The sequence below is a fragment of the Eschrichtius robustus genome, chromosome 17, assembly GCF_028021215.1.
Source record: "Eschrichtius robustus isolate mEscRob2 chromosome 17, mEscRob2.pri, whole genome shotgun sequence".
Lineage (NCBI taxonomy): Eukaryota > Metazoa > Chordata > Mammalia > Artiodactyla > Eschrichtiidae > Eschrichtius > Eschrichtius robustus.
In genome coordinates, this window is record NC_090840.1 from 45,082,883 (window position 1) to 45,098,020 (window position 15,138).

Consider the following 15,138-nt stretch of genomic DNA (forward strand, 5'->3'; position numbering starts at 1 on the left):
TAACACAATATTTGTCCTTTCATGACTGGCTTATTTCACTTAGCATAATGGTTTTAAGCTTCATCTGGGTATACTTTTAAATATGCTCCATTCCAAAATGACTGAGGTTTTTGTTGCATGTCTTTCTTCTCTTTTAAACTAAATCTAGAAGAAAGGGATCCTGATAGTTCTCCCCACCCCCCCATTAATCTATAAACTTCCCTTAAAGGATACTGACATTGCCTATGAGTCTCCTCAAAAGAGATAGAGTTATAAGGACATGGTCCGGAATTGGTGTGGCTTATTTCTTCATTTTTTATTATTGGGTTTGCTGAAGTTGGTTTGCTGGCGTGTCATTTTCAAATTTTGTAACCATTTTCATGGCCAAGGACCATGTGGGCTTCAACCACATGGATTCTGAATTAGAAAAGAGGTTGCCAGTGCAATGTCATCTTTGAGAAATGACAGTTATAGACTTAGCCTCTCATTCTGAAGTTGTAAAAAACCCCATCCTGGGTTGGAAGTGTTGATTCTCTGCCATTTTCAGTGAGGTTTCAAGATATCTTGGTACTATGAAAGAGCATGCCCAGATACGAGGTAGTATGAATGGGGTATTTTCTAGTCTAGTTCACAGTGATGAGAGCACATTATTCTAACCTGCTGGTGTTATTTTTGGTTCATACTTTGTCTTTTCAAATGTTCTTTATTCAACCCCTTGATGCTGTCTGTGAACTTGACAAGCATATTGTCCATATTGTAAAATGAGTATTTTGAATAAGAAATGACTAGAATTGGGGAATTCCCTGGCATTCCAGTGGTTAGAGCTCAGCGCTTTCACTGCCGGGACCTGGGTTTGATCCCTGGTCAGGGAACTAAGATCCTGCATGCCTCGCGGTGTAGCCAAAACAAAGCAAACGAACAAAAAAATCTGACTAGAAGTGGAACCTTTTGAAATTACATTAGAAATGTCCTAAATTGACTGTGACCATTACTCAATACCTCTATTTCTATCTTATGTATTGTATATTTGGGATCATGATAGGATAACATATCAGCTGCTTTGTTAAAATCCAGACTTTTGCATTTTCTTATAACATCAGATTAATCTGCCTTTATATTGAGGATTTTTAAAAATTCACATCGAGTACTATGTGAAATACTGAACATAAGTTATCTCATTTAGTTAACAACCCTGGGAAGTAAGGATCATAAACGTATTGTGTGCTTATTATAAAGAATTTGGAACATATAGACAGGTACAAGGAAATCACTAATAATCCCACCATCCAGAAATAACCACAGTGAATAGTTCCTTTCAGCTCCTTTTTTTGTATGCCCTCAAGGAACTTTAGACCTGTTTTTTTCCCCTTAACCTTATATTGTGACTGTATATTTATATATTTTTTCTCCTCATCCATATGAATATCAAATTCATCGTCACCAGTCATCTTTGACACCAATAGAGTGGCTTACGCTCTGAGAGCACTTTTATATCTGCAGTCTCCTTTGAGTTTTACCACAGCCCTGTGAGGTATCAGGACAGGTACCCTGACCCCATTTGACAGATGAGATGAAATCCAGAGAGATTAGACAACTTTCACAGAGTCATACAGCTAGTGACCAAGCTGATAAAAAGACCGATAACTTCTAGCTTCAGTCTTGGTGCTCTTTTCCTTTGGGCAAATAAGAGCACAGCAGAGTAAGTGCTTGCATTGAACTGAACAGTGACCGAAAATATATGTCTACATCCTAATCCCTGGAACCTGTGACTTTTGCCTTACATGGCAAAAGATATAAATTAAGGATCTTGAGAGGAGGAGTTTATTTTGGATTACCTGTGTGGGCCCTAAGTGCAATTACAAGAAAGAGGCAGAAAGAGATCAGGTAGACACATATAAGAGAGGAGGTGGAAGTGTAACTACAGAGAAAGAGATTGGAATGATGTGGACACAAGCCAAGGAACACCTGCAGCCACCAGAAGCTGGAAGAAGCCAAGAGTAGATTATTTCCTACAGCCTCTGGAGGGTGTGCAGCCTGGCTGACACCTTGATTTCTGACTTCTGGCCTCCAGAATTGTAAGAATAAATTTATGCTGTTTTAAGCAACCAAACTGTGGTAATTTGTTATAGCAGCCACAGGAAACTAATACAGTGCTCTAAAAATTTATTGAAAGAACAGTGTCACTGCTGGTTATAGAATCAGATAAGGGTAGCCAAAGTCCATGGTGAGGTCTGGTAAAAAGTCACACTGGGGCTTCCCTGGTGACGCAGTGGTTAAGAATCCACCTGCCAATGCAGGGGACACGGGTTTGAGCCCTGGTCCGGGAAGATCCCACATGCCGCGGAGCCTGTGCGCCACAACTACTGAAGCCCGTGCACCTAGAGCCCGTGCTCTGCAACAAGAGAAGCCACCGCAATGAGAAGCCCGCACACCGCAACGAAGAGTAGCCCCCGCTCACCACAACTAGAGAAAGCCCACGCGCAGCAACAAAGACCCAACACAGCCAAAAATAAATAAATAAATAAATAAATAAAATAAAAACGTCACACTATCTGTCTTCTCATGTAGCCTTGTCCTCTCACACCAGCCAATATTTGTTGACTGCCCCAAGAATTACTGTAGATATGCCTCTTTTTTTGATCATAAAAGACCCCCAAGGACAGCTCACAGTCTATTAAAGATGCCCAAGTTTCCCTCCAGAGAAGGAGATTGTGATGGCTGGCTGGAAAGAATGCCTCCTCAGACGGCCAGGGTTCTGGTACCCCCCACTTTCACTGTGAGTTCAAAGTCTCATACTCCTAGGATCTCAAAGGGACAGGGTCAGCTCATAAATTTAAATCTGTCAACAAGTGCTTCTTAACTATATTTACAACTATATTTTGCATACATACGGAGATGATAATTCTTTAGAGGTGACATTTCCCTTCTCTGTAAAAATTGGGAAAAAATCTCTTCTACATATGTAACATTTTTGGGGGGTGAGAATTAGGTGGATTAATGAGTATAACGTTATACAAACTAAAGTTCTTTACGTATACAAATAACTATTTTGTTGCTATGATCACAATAATCATTACACGGGCAATGTTTTTGACTACTATCTACATTTCAGACATTATTCAGATTTCACCAGTATTTCCATTAATGTCCTTTTTCTATTCCAGGATCCAGTCTAGGATTTCACATTTAGTTGGCCTGTCTCCTTAGTGTCCTCTGGTCTGTGTTAGTTTCTCAGTCTTTGCTTATTTTCTAGACCTTGACAGTTCCGAGTTATGCTGCTTTTGAAGTCTTATGGGCTGTCCTTTAGTTTGAATTTGTTTAATGTTTTTCTTGTGATTAGGCTGGGGTAATGGGTGTTAGGAAAGAATACATAGAGGTGAAGAGCCCCTCTCATGAGATCTCGTGATACATAATATCTGTTGTACTATACCCACATGACCTCCCTGGTGGTATTAATTTGATCATTTGGTAAATGGCTTCATCCATTCAGGCTGTCCTAACGCAATTCGATTTCTCACAGTTCTGAAAGCTGGGAAGTCAAGATAAAGTGTTTATAGTTTTCTTTGCTTTTTTGTGAAAACTTTTGTCTGTATACTAGGTATTTTTGGAGATTCTTGCAATATATTAAGCCTGGTATTCTCACAACAGCTAAATTTTATGCAAAAAACAAAACAAAACAAAAAATCTCCATTAACTCTCATTTGAAGAGTGTTTTTTATACTTGGTCTCTTAAGTGTATAGTTTAGATTACTTTGTGGATTGAAAAATCTTTTTATTTTTTTTTTGGATCAATATTTTAGTTTTTGGCCAAAAAATTCAAGGTATCTTTTGTTTGTTTTTGTTTGCTTGATTTTAGAGATTTCGGTTTTGTTTTGTTTTTTAAATATTTATTTATTTATTTATTTATTTATTTATTTATTTATTTATTTATCTATCTATCTATCTATCTATCTGCACCTGGGTCTTGGGCACCCAGGGTCTTCGTTGCGGCATGTGGTATCTTTAGTTGCGACATGCAAACTCTTAGTTGCGGCATGTGGGATCTAGTTCCCTAATCAGGGATTGAACCTGGTCTCCCTGCATTGGGAGCATGGAGTCTTAGCCCCTGGACCACCAGAGAAGTCCCTCAAGGTATCTTTTGGATAAAAAAAGCAGCTTTCAAAATTAGACAAAACTGCTGTCTTCCTCCTCCAACTAGTATTATAAAAATGGGCAAAAACAACAGATAAATGCTGATTCTATTGATTTAAATGACCAACAGGCTTTCTTTGATTAAAGAATCTTGAGTTATGGGTTTTATTTTATCTTTAACATAAGGAAGAAGAAACTGTTCTTCTATCCTAACAAAAAAATCTCACCTATGAATTATACTTTTCAGAAAAGAGGTGTCAGAATTACTGGGAGGAAATAAAATATTACAACTAATCAGAATTGCAAGCTTTTTTTTTAAGGGGTTTAGGTTCATTCCATAGGGCATAACAACAGTTGGTGAAATCCAGATATCTTAAAAGAATTCTTTGTACATAGTACTTTTAATGACAGTTTAGTGCAAAATACAACATGGTATGTTTTAACACAGACCTTACTAGAAAGGAAAGACTGATTTGTGGATACTTGCAGTTGTAGCTTCAAAATTGTCTTTGCATAATAGTGTTTGCTTTTCTGCAGCTAAAGGGGAATAGGAAACATTTTCTCCTTATTTGTCTGAGATTTTCTATTTTTTGCTGGCAGCTAGGAATGTGCTCATTGCTAAATGCTAAAATTCCATTGGATACCACTGGGATTAAAAGGCAGGTCTGAGAAGGTTAAACTTTTAATTTCTTCTGAACTCTTCCACATTTTGACAAAATATGAAGGTATAATTTTCAGCATCTACAATGGTTTCCTACTAGAATACTAATAGTATGGGCTGAGAATGAGGAAGGTGGAATTCATTGACTCTGATAACAGACAGGTCCAGAGTTGACTGACTTGGCTGGATCCAAGGGCTCACTCTCAGCCAAACTCTCTCCATGACGTACCCTCAGCAACTCCTGCCTTCCCACCCTTCCATTGCAAGTCCAGAGGAAGCCAGGAATTCAGTGTCACTGGCCCCACTTTAAGTCCGTCTCTGAAACCACTGTGGCCAAGGACATGCATGGCTCTTATTGGCTATATCTGGGTCACTTGTTGGGCTTAGCAGTAAAGTTGCCTCTTTATGGCCTTGAGATTGGGTGATGGGCAGTCATTTAAGGAAAATCTGTTGCTTTTGCCAAAAGGAGGACAAAATAGTTATTGGGCAATAATGTTGTTGGGTCATTGATAGAGATTTTCTTGTCTGTACCAGGGAGGAGGTTTCAATGCATAATGTTTAAAGCTAAATGTTAACTATGGTCACTTTGTAAACCACATTTTAAAAACGAATTCTAACAAATAAATGTTTCTCTGTTCTTAAAGTACCTGAATCTAAATCTGTACCAATTTTGGAATCTGTTCTAAAAGCAAATCTAGTATTAACCACAGTTACAAACTGGCCATATGAATAAGGCTGAACTCTGAACAGCTATCTTTATTTCTATCTTCATTTCTGTTTCTCATTTACATGTCAGTATACACATGCCTAGTTACAGTTTTCATTTTAAAGATTCCGTGTGGTGTATAAGTAAAGTAGCACAGTGGAACCAATTTACATTCAAATTCTAGATCTTCCAATTATTGGCTTAATTGCTCTGTGCCTCAGTTTCCCCATCTGTAAAGTGGGGATAACATGGTAATATAATAGGGTGGTTGTAAGGATGAAATAATCCACATAAAGGTGGCTTTTATCGATTAGTCACTGACATGTAGAGCTCATGATTGCTACAGTGTCAGTGTCATTCCCCAGTGCTTCTTTTTTTTCTGGCCGCCCCACACGGCATGTGGGAACTTAGTGCCCAGACCAGGGATCGAACTTGTGCCCCCTGCATTGGAAGCGAGGAATCCTAACGACTGGACTGCCAGGGAAGTCCCCTTTCAGTGCTTCTTACTGATACAAATATTCTTGTTTGAAAATTTTTTTAATTTCTTATACTAGAATTTAATTTAAAATTTTTGTCTTAATGGTTTAATTTATTTTTAAAATGGTATTAAACCTCTAGTATCAGTAAAATGTTCTGATAACTCGGGGACCCAGAATAAGGAATGAGGAGAATAGTCTCTTCACAAAAGAGTTAAGTGGGGAGGTGAAAACACACACATTATCCCATGCATGATAATACAAAGGGTAGGGTATTGTGGAAATGCCAATTATCACATAAACTTCACTTGTCAGCACTGTATTCCCTGAGAATTTGCTGTGTAAATCCCAATTACGTCTGTGTAAAATAAAAATTTGGACTACCTAAAGGCTTTTTCAGACCGTTTAGAATTCAGAATCTCTTTTTTTATGGCTACTAAGAATTGTAAAATTTAGAGACTATAATTTTTCCTTTTGTTCATTTTTTTCAGTGTTTGAAAGATGTATGGTGATCCTGAAACCTTCAGACATACGACAACTTCTAGCAACTTCAGGAGAAGTTTGTCTACACTCAGGCTGCAGTATTTTCAGCAAACATGATTGGACAGTGGGCCTGTGCCCTATCTTTTGGTGGAGTGAAAAATTTGAGCCAGTGAAGCCAAATTCTTATTGCAAGCAGCATGCTTGGCTCCTCGCTGATTGCAAATAGGCATTTAAAATGCGAATTTGAAATTGGGTGTCTCCATTACTACCAGCTAACGTGGCATCATAGGTGTTTCCTAAGTTTTAAGTCTTGGGGGTAAAAAAAAACACTCCACTAGTGTCTACTATCTCCATCAGGAACTCTGTTATGGAAGCTTCATTTTTGTGTGTTCCAACTCTTTTCTCCCCATCTCCTGCAAAATCACGTGCTCTTTCCAAGTAACTCAAGAATAAGGTCCTGGAATACTTAAGTCACAAACTTACAAAAAGAAATAAAACTAATATTTTCCCAGTCTCTTGGCCATCACAATGTCTTACAGTTAAAAGCCACCAAAACTATTTTTAAAACACCTTGGAAGAAGTGAGAAGAAATGGCACACCCACCACAAAACATACATAGTTAAAATGTTGGATTTTTTTCTCAGTAGGTATCAGTTGTAAATAAGAATGAACTAGGGGCCAAAATGTAAAACCAAAAATGAAGCAGCTACGTGTAGTTAGTAATTTCTAGTTTGAATTGTAATTGAATATTATGGCTTCATATGTATTATTTTATATTGTACCATTCCCATTATTGATGGTTTGGACTTTAATAAGGAATTCCATAGTTTTTAATATCACAAAAATGAGATATTTGAACAGTGTATTCTAGAAAGCAATATACTAACTAAAGTGAATGCTTGTATATATTAAGATAGCCTTAAAACTTTTTCTCTAATGCCTTAACTGTCAAATAATTAAAACTTTTAAAAGCATAGGGTTATAGTCAGCATGCTAGACTGAGAGGTAAACACTGATGTGGTGAGAACAGGTACTGATGCTGTCAGTGTTTAGCACTGTGTGTTTAGCTGTGTTTATGCTCCAAAAGTGCAATATTAGACACTAGCTAGATAGTACTGCTGCCTCGTGTAACTCCAAAGAGGAAACAGGATTTGATTAATTGAGTGCACATGTTTCTTTAATTTACTCATATTGTCCTTAGCTTGGATGCAATGCCATGCAGATTTATGTGGCTGCTATTTTTATTTACTTTGCATTACTTTAACACCTTGAATGGAGAGCCAAACATTCCCTCTTCACTGACCAGCAATGGCCCTTTAACTGCAGTAGGAGAAATAAAAATAAAAAAGAAAAACCATTTTGTGTGAAAATTGGTGATAACTGGCACTTAAGATCAGAAAAATAGTTCTTTATACTTGGCTACCTTAAGATGCTGTCTGCCCAAAGCTCTGAAAGACTTTAAGATAGGCAGTAATACTACAATACTACTGAGTTTTTGTAGAATTGTTACATTTGATAATAAAACTTGCCTGTTTAATCTCCATGTTTGCATTCTGTTTTGTTATTAGAAGACAAGGGTAATGGTGGAAGGGTGTGGTGGGTAAAGCCTTTTTTTCCTGAGGTAGTAGGATATTTACCTAAGTTACTATAAGTATTTGTAAAAGCTATCAATGATTAATGCACTTCAGATACAGATCAAACAACCATCCTTAGAACATAAATCACTGAGACTTTGATTTTGAAATTCTTAAGTTATGGTAGTGATAGATAGATACTAGTATGTGGTCCTTGCATCTTATTACTAGAGCTCTATTTGCTTGACAATTTGAAAACCTATTCAAGCCACATAAGCCTTTTTTTTTTTTAAGGATTTTTTTTTAAATTAATTAATTAATTAATTTTTGGCTGCGTTGGGTCTTCGTTGCTGCGCCCGGGCTTTCTCTAGTTGCAGCGAGCGGGGGCTGCTCGTCGTTTTGGTGCGCAGGCTTCTTATTGCAGTGGCTTCTCTCGTTGCGGAGCATGGGATCTAGTCGCCCGGGCTTCAGTAGTTGTAGCACGTGGGCTTCAGTAGTTGTAGCACGCGGGCTCAGTAGTTGTGGTGCACAGGCTTAGTTGCTCCGCGGCATGTGGGATCTTCCCAGCCGGGGCTCGAACCCGTGTCCCCTGCAATGGCAGGCGGATTCTTAACCACTGTGCCACCAGGGAGGTCCAAGCCATTTCTTAAAAGCCATATAATAAGAGCTAGAACTTTAGTGTTTCTGAATCCCACATGCTCCTCCTTTATTCCAATCACTCTCTTTGCTAAGGCTGAGTTCTCCAATATTCTCTCTAAGCCAAATTTCTTTAGGACCCTGGTTAAGTCTTGTGTGACTTACACTACACCACTTTAGAGTTACATATATTGTCAGTATCACTTATTTGATGTATATACTCTATTGAGTTCAATTCCAGATTTAGGCTATAACCTCAAGGGCAGCAAGTACCTGTATTTCCCTCAATGTCTAGTACATTTCTACATACATGTTCTTGTTAAGCGTTCACCAAATGAAGTTTAGTCCACCTGGACGGTTTTTCAGTCTCAGTCCTTGCCAATGTCATTTATAAAAATGAAGCAATTTCTTTCAATTTTGTGCTTCAGCTTTGGGTCTCTGTTATCTGCGAGGAGGCAACAGAGCTCTCTGGGCAAGCTGAGGTTCTGCTGCACATTCCTTTGCACTTTGATGTCTCTGGTAGGCATTTAACATTGTCCAGGCTATTCCTTGCCTTCAAGAAAAACAGGTTGCGTGGACTAAGGGGATTTCCTATTTACCTCCTTGAAATAGCACCTCATGTAGCTGCCCTCCTCATGGCAGAAAAGGAACACAGGCAGTCAGGAGGGTATGGAATTGAGTAAAGCTGGTGGGGAAGGAAGAGAGTGAGAATAGAGCGGACTTGAATATATTAAAAAATCGTAAAGGTCCACCTCTTCGGTTTATAGTTGATTTCACAACTTCTCTTCCTCTCTCTGCTTCCCCTAGCTCTTTGGGGAAAAATTTTTTTAACATGTACAAAAATAGAATAATGACCACCATGTCTCTTTCCAGCTTCAACAATTATGAACTCAAGGCCAATCATTCCTATAGATTGATTATGTAATCAATTGTATAATCTGTTATATATAGGATTATGTGTAATTATATAGATTATCCATATTCCTTTCCACTTTCCCCACTGCTGTATTATTTTGAAGCAAATTCTTTGGGTCATGATTAAAATGGAGTTCCAGGTTTAAAACTGGGCCACGGTAGGAAGTGCTCTTATTGAGAAGAGGAAAAGGATAAATAGGACTGAACTGGTGGAAGTAATTCAGTTTCCGGATGTCTTCTGTTTCAGGTTGAATCTCTACAGTTGTGCTCAGTACTCCATTCCCTAGCTCATGTGCTAATATGAGACACAGACTAGACAGGAGGTGATGTAAACTTTGAGGACTGGAAGGCCACCAGGGTGAAATTCAGGAGTAAGAGAGCACTGAGTGGGTGCCATAGGGAGAAATTGTTTTTCTACATTTTTGCTGCCTCCTTTGTGTTATGTGAGATCTTGAAGGCCAAGATCCCAAGGTGTAGCCTGAGGGATAAAAGGTTCAGAAACAAACGGCCTGACTTGCCCCTAGCTTAGACCTAAGTTAAAGGGCAAATGTCCTTATTTCAATGTACTTCCCCTCAATTCCTTTATGTGGAAGGTGGAGGGATATTTCGGGCCAAAACCCAAGTTGGTAATCATTACCTTGGCAGAGTATACTATAAGCTACAACCAAAAAAACCACCAAGAATATGTGTGATCAACAATAAAAAGCATTGCATTGGTTAAATGAATCTTCACAACAACCTATTACAGTAGGTACCACTATTATTATTTTTATAGACCAGGAAATGAAGGGTAGGTTAAGTAACACATGTCACAGTTGCACAGAAAGTACAGGAAAGGATCTAGACTATAAAGATCTGGATACAGGTTGATGTGATTAGTGCTCTCCTAATTGCTTCTTAGCTGCTCTGGCTCTTTTCCTAGCATTGCACAAATACAATCCATCGTTACAGAGTCACAGAGTCAGAGTAGGGCTTCATAGTGTTCCTTTGGTCTGCCTTTTTACTTTATTGCCAGTATGCCATTAATTCAGCTGCTGAATTATTCAATAGCTATGTATTTTTGCTGTACTAAAAGTGAATGTTGATAAATGGGTAACAAAGCTGCTTATTACAGACTCGAATTTGAGCCAGTGTTTTATAATGCATATAAAGCCAATATGATAGTAGAGTTAAACACTAGAAACAATTTTTTAAAAAAAATCAATGTGGAATTCTCAGCTGGTTCTGGACGGTTCTCATCGTGTGTGTGTGTGTGTGTGTGTGTGTGTGTGTGTGTGTGTGTGTGAGAGAGAGAGAGAGATTCATCCTTCCTTACCTGATGGTGTTTCTCATGATTTCTTCCTCAGCCACCTTCTCTATCTGTTCTCTGGGCAAACTCATTAATTTACTTCCACACGCTTCTTTGGAGCTACCGGCTTCTAAACCCAACAATGCAATAGATATTTCCATTTGGAGGTGTCCCTGGGCGTTTCAATTTCAACATGTTAAAAAAGAACATATCTTTCTGTGTCCAAAAACCTGCTGGTCCTTGTGTTCTCTTTACTTCAGGAACCAGCACCCCATACCACCAGGTATTAAAGGTAAGAAAGCCATTCTTAACTTCCTTTCCTCACCATCCTAGTCATCAGTAACTCTCACCAGTTCTTTGCCTCAGTATTGGATTCTTTGTATCAAATTCTGCTTTCCTCTATTGCCAGTATGCTTTTTTAAAAGAACAATCTTTTAAATTAAAAACACAGATCTGATTACATGTTTTTTAAACCACTTTACTGAGGTATTATTGAGATATAAAAAGCTGTACTTATTTAGCATACACAACTTGGTGAGTCCTTGGAGATAAGTCTACACTAGTGAAACCATCACCACAATCAATGCCACCAATATCTATTACCTCCAAAAATTTCCTCCCACCCTCTTTATTTTTTGTGTGCATGTGTGATAAGAACACAACAAAGTGATTATGTGCCCTTAAAATCTTTTTATTAAAGGTTTCCATTTGCTGTAGGAAAAAATACCCAATGTACGACTGCATGCTATTGCATGAGCTGACTCTTGCCTACCTCTTGAGCTTTTTTCAAGGCACTCTTCCTCTCACGCTCTACACTTTGTTGTACTTTTTCCAGTTCTTTGCAGGAGAGATGCACTTTTTGTTTCCTCTGCCTGAAACACATTTTCTTCCTGTTATTCCCCTCTTCACTGACTAACTGCTATGCAGAAATCTTACTTTCTAAGGAAGGCCTTTCCTGACTCACTAGACTCTGTAAGATCTCCCTATAATCTGCTCCCCATGTTGTAACTTCCATCAAGGTAAAATGTGTCTTCTTTCCCCCTGTATCCTTAGTGACTAGCCAGCCCTTGGGATATATACAATAAATATCTATTGAATGAATTAATGTATGTTCATTCCTGCAGGTGAAAACTAATGTGCTTTATACAGTTTTCTTTTAGAGTTGTTTACAAATTTAAATGTTAAAAATCAAAAATTGTTTTTCTTTAGCACCGTTTAAAAATGTTTAAAATGTTAGTATTAATCTAGTTATTAATAGTATGCTTTTTACACTGAGGTACAAATTCAGAGAGTTGCATTTCACATTGATATACACATCCAAAGAGAGAGTTTGGTGTGAAATTTACCTGAACATGATTTCAGCTGCTTCTGCCATCTCCAGGACTCATAGTACTACTGGCTTTTCAGGGTCCTATTCTCAACCAGAGTGCCTATCTAGGATTCTAACAAGATTTTTAAAATATATCTATATTTAAATCATGTCATAATTGATGAACAGGTTTTTGTTTTTTTATTGTATTAAAAAAGTATATCATGGCCATTACTCTGTTACACATAAATTGTTATGGTGATAAGTCATAATTGGTGGGAAATATTTTTCCCCCCACAATCACTGTATGCTTTTGGTTTTAAGATACCTAGACTTTGGAAGTGTGATTAGTCCTCCAAACAGCAGGTCTAGATATGCCCAGTCAATCATCTGCACTGGCTGGTTGACTAAGAAGCAGTTCAATGGCAGCTCCAGGACTGCACTAGACCCATCCAGTTCTAGCTGGAGCCCTTTGTAGGGTGGGAAGACAGCAGAAGCAATTTCATGTATCAGGGCATTAGGAATGGCAGATTCTTTCCTGAATTAATAACTGAGGTACTCAGAGTCCATCTGCTATCTAACTACCTTTCCTCTATCGTGAGAAAGAATTCAGTCTGTTATTTACATGTGCCCAGAAGGCCTAAGAGTAATCAATGCTAGGGAGCTCCTAGCACTGAGGGGGCAGTCTCAATCCATAAATAGGGTCAACAGAGGAACAAAAAATCAAACCAAAAGTAGGATACTCAATTAAATGGAAATTTCAAATAAACAACAAATAATTTTTAGCTTAAGTCTGGCCCAAATATTGCATGGAACATATTATACTAAAGTGTCCTATATTACCTGGCAATTCTAACAGTCAATTCAACTAAATTTCACAAATATTTGGGGGGCTTACTTATCTGAAAGAAGAGAGGATGGAAACTTGGTCCAAAGTCAGCAACCTTTGTCTACTAAAATAGCTTTGCCTGGGAAAATCTTGATAATAGGCCCCTTAGTACCAACAATGTTTTTCTTTATTTATGAATATTATTTCATATGATCAATTTGGTAAGAAAAAAGTCTCTTCCTGGAGGAGTTTTAACTGTAGAAAAAAAACGTACTTTAGAAAATGTCCTAAGATGCTTAATATGTTAATTCAAAAATATCTAAATAGAACACACATTGTTCAATGTGTCCCACTAGGGAGGATTATATGGTTCCCAGTTTGACTCTGTTGGTTTGTATGATTGCAGTTCTCCCAGTCAGTGGAAAAGGAAGACAGCAGATCCTTATGAGTGAAAATAGAGCAAATATACTCAGGAGGCACTGACGCATAGCTTCAAACAATGAGGAAGAAGTGAGGCCTCCTTGAGAAATAACTGCAGGAGCAACTGACAGTGTAGCCCCTTATCCCCTTTTTTACAGAAAAGGCATAGAAAAAAATTAATCCATAGTCACAAGTAGAACTAGTGACAAGCTAAGACAAAACGGCTTCAAATCATAGTTCTCGTTGATAGTGCAAAATATACAGCTTATCACGTTGGTCTTCTAAGACACCCACAGCTAATACTATTGTCAACAACTTTTAAGTCAGTTACCAAAATATTTGTCTACAATGTGTTTCAAAGAGTTGAAAGAATGGTATAAAACATTACCAAAATACAAGCCAGGATATAATGGTGGTAAGAGTGTTATGCGTTTTCAAAGATGAATTGATTATATTTGGTTCAGACTTCACAAAGGAGATGGTGTTTGAAAATAATTTAAATATGTTAATCAATGGATAATTACAAATTTATGACATAATAAAGATGAAACAGAGTTCCATATCTTTAACAGAAGAAGAGCTGAACTAACGCAAAGATTTCACACTAATTATTGTTACTAATAATAAGGTGAAGCATTGGATAGGAGAATGCTTTTAAAATAGACTTTGCCTGTATTTTTTTGGTTTCAAGTAGGTAAGTCTTCAGGGGCTTTTGTTTTATATTTGTCTCATATCCTGGTAACAAACTACTTGGCACACAGAAGACACATAATTAATTTTAAGATAGAAACCTTAGGAATCATTTCAACTCATCATTTATCACATCCAATTTGTCACTAGGCCCTGTAGATTTACCTCCAGCATCTTTGAATCCCTTCTCTTTGAACATTTTTATTTCCATTGCCTTATTTCAAGACTTTATTTTTAACCCAGTTTACTACAACAGCTTCCTAATCTACATTTTCTTAAAAGACTTACAACAAAGCATTTCACATCAATCCCTAAAAATATCTACAGCATACTAAAGGGGTCCTCAAACTTCTAGGGGAGGCAGAAAATCATATTGTTCTTTGAGAGTGGACTGTAAATAAAAGACCATTTGAGAAAATTTGAGGTGTTTAGGATTGGTCACGATGAGGCAAAGGCTAATGAAATAACCCTTCAAATTCTGGATGGGAAACTAGCAGCCCATGGTTTGCAGTCGTAAAATGGTCAATCAAGTTCTAATCAGAAGTTATCTTAGGACCATGTGTCCACTAGTTATGTGCATTACTATCTGGAAGCAGCTGGTCTTATCGAGTTATGGAATGACTTACTGAACGCTCAGCTATACGGCCAGCTGCAAGGCAACATCTTGAGCAGTGAGGAGTACATCTTTTTGGATAAGTTGATATTTTGAACAAAAAATGTCTTATTTTTCTCATAGCAAAATTACCCATTTCAGGGGTAAAATGACCCATTCTCATTACTCTTATGTGGAGGTTTAGGGTTCAAGGGAAGAATGTTTCTACTAGGGAACACAATCACGATTCCACTGATTAGTATCTAAAGACTGAATAACTATCTCTCTTCTTTCATGTTTCCATTTGATTTTGAGAAGCTATTTTTTTCTCTGTCTCCACTACTGTATAGAGCATGCAGTATAATTTAAATTATACCTAAATTTACAATTAAGTCCTTGAGGTGATCATGAAGGAACTATAGGAGGAATGGTCATCCCCTCAAGACCCT

The 15,138-nt window shown here is 37.7% G+C and overlaps 1 protein-coding gene across 2 annotated transcripts in view; it reads left to right on the forward strand.

The window, feature by feature from the left end:
- Window positions 1-7,977, forward strand: part of ESRP1 (epithelial splicing regulatory protein 1) — a 58,141-nt gene extending 50,164 nt beyond the window's left edge. For both annotated transcript variants that reach the window (XM_068525981.1, XM_068525982.1), the window contains one exon: window positions 6,445-7,977. The gene's annotated coding sequence lies outside the window, so the exon portion shown is untranslated. The remainder of the gene's footprint in view (window positions 1-6,444) is intronic.
- The last annotated feature ends 7,161 nt before the right edge of the window (window positions 7,978-15,138 follow it).